Here is a 775-nt window from a genome sequence, read left to right as displayed (position 1 = left end):
AATATCTGGAAGCAGAAATACAAAAATGGCTCGAATGTAAAAGTTTGGAGGCGCGTTATTGGCAGGGCTACGGATAATGGTGTCGTCTTTGTTCTGTAACAAAAAGTCACCCTGTCTTGAACCACAGACTCCGTTCTGACTTCTCAGATGCTGTAAGACCTGCCGAGATTGCCCAACCTTTTGTGTTTTTGTTCCAGATTTGTGCATGGACAATAATTTGCTCTTATGACGTGGCCAGGATGAGATTGTTTCCATCATAATTTGGCATGTTTATTCTAGCGATGTGAGCTATTGTCGTCTCTGTGGCGCAATCGGTTATCGCGTTCGGCTGCTAACCGAAAGGTTGGTGGTTCAATCCCACCCGGAGATGAAATGATATTCCTCCCGAGGATGAAATTTTTTGTATACTTCGTCCCTCTGTGGGATCGAATCACCGCCTTGGTGCTATTTATATTTCATGCCACATTGATTTGATTTCTTTCCTCCGGTTCCAATATTAAACAGGCCAAATGCTGACATTATGATTTTAAACAGTCATTTCACATCCAAAGAGCTAATCAATATTACTTTGAACTACCAGAGGGAGACATTTATCCCAATAGCAACAGTGAAACGATAGGGGCCTCGATTTTTCTCTTTGGTTCAAAGAGGGTGAGACGGCGATTGTGAGGCGTTCCATAGTGTAACTGGTATCTAGGCGAAATAGTTCAATCGTGGAAATAGAGAGAGAGTTTATTCGCACTGGCAATATTCAGGAATGAAAGGAAAAGGACAG

The 775-nt window shown here is 42.5% G+C and overlaps 1 non-coding gene across 1 annotated transcript; it reads left to right on the top strand.

Moving 5' to 3' along the window:
- Nucleotides 1–296: 296 nt before the first annotated feature.
- Nucleotides 297–370, top strand: trnas-gcu (transfer RNA serine (anticodon GCU)). Its single transcript has one exon. It is a non-coding gene; the product is annotated as a tRNA-Ser (tRNA).
- The last annotated feature ends 405 nt before the right edge of the window (nt 371–775 follow it).

The sequence above is a fragment of the Scyliorhinus torazame genome, chromosome 14 (genome assembly GCF_047496885.1).
Source record: "Scyliorhinus torazame isolate Kashiwa2021f chromosome 14, sScyTor2.1, whole genome shotgun sequence".
NCBI classification, from domain to species: Eukaryota; Metazoa; Chordata; class Chondrichthyes; order Carcharhiniformes; family Scyliorhinidae; genus Scyliorhinus; species Scyliorhinus torazame.
Note: the sequence above shows the minus strand (reverse complement) of the source record. Positions and strands in the feature narration are given on the sequence as shown.